The following is an 810-nucleotide window of genomic DNA, read 5'->3' as shown; positions in this document are numbered from 1 at the left end:
AGCCAATTATGTGGTCTGGTCGCTGCCACACAGACCACTGGTCGCTGCCACTAGGGGTGCTAAAGATACTGGTCGCTGCCACACAGACCACTGGTCGCTGCCACTAGGGGTGCTAAAGATACTGGTCTCTGCCACACAGACCACTGGTCGCTGCCACACAGACCACTGGTCGCTGCCACTAGGGGTGCTAAAGATACTGGTCGCTGCCACACAGACCACTGGTCGCTGCCACTAGGGGTGCTAAAGATACTGGTCGCTGCCACACAGACCACTGGTCGCTGCCACTAGGGGTGCTAAAGATACTGGTCTCTGCCACACAGACCACTGGTCGCTACCACTAGGGGTGCTAAAGATAGTGGTCGATGCCACACAGACCACTGGTTGCTGCCTTGCTGCCAGGCTGCCAGGCTGCCACACCGACCACTGGTCGCTTCCACAGTCTCTAAGGGAAGGCTCCTTTCTGTTCCTTGTCACACAAACTGTGGCTGTATTAAAGGTCAGTTTCAAGTTTCAGTTTTTATACAGTCTATGGTTCCAAAGTAGACCTAAAGTGACCTTAGATCATTTAAATTATCTCAACTGGCAGATGATACAATTTTTTTTTGTCTAATAGAGAGGAATGGATCAAAGCAATTAGATGTGTTGAGGAATTTTCTACTGTATCAGGCTTAAGAATGAACTTGAACAAATCTGTTTATTAGGCTACCACTTAAGGAATGTGAACTATCAGAAGTTAATGGTATCCCTGTGAAGAACCCAGTTACATACCTGGGTGTGACTCTGCAATAACCTAAACTTCAGCCCTATGAT

The 810-nt window shown here is 48.5% G+C and overlaps 1 pseudogene; it reads left to right on the top strand.

The window, feature by feature from the left end:
- The window catches only part of LOC123975338, a 6,882-nt pseudogene that overhangs the window by 2,018 nt on the left and 4,054 nt on the right, over positions 1–810 (top strand).

The sequence above is a fragment of the Micropterus dolomieu genome, linkage group LG01 (genome assembly GCF_021292245.1).
Source record: "Micropterus dolomieu isolate WLL.071019.BEF.003 ecotype Adirondacks linkage group LG01, ASM2129224v1, whole genome shotgun sequence".
Taxonomy (NCBI): domain Eukaryota; kingdom Metazoa; phylum Chordata; class Actinopteri; order Centrarchiformes; family Centrarchidae; genus Micropterus; species Micropterus dolomieu.
Note: the sequence above shows the minus strand (reverse complement) of the source record. Positions and strands in the feature narration are given on the sequence as shown.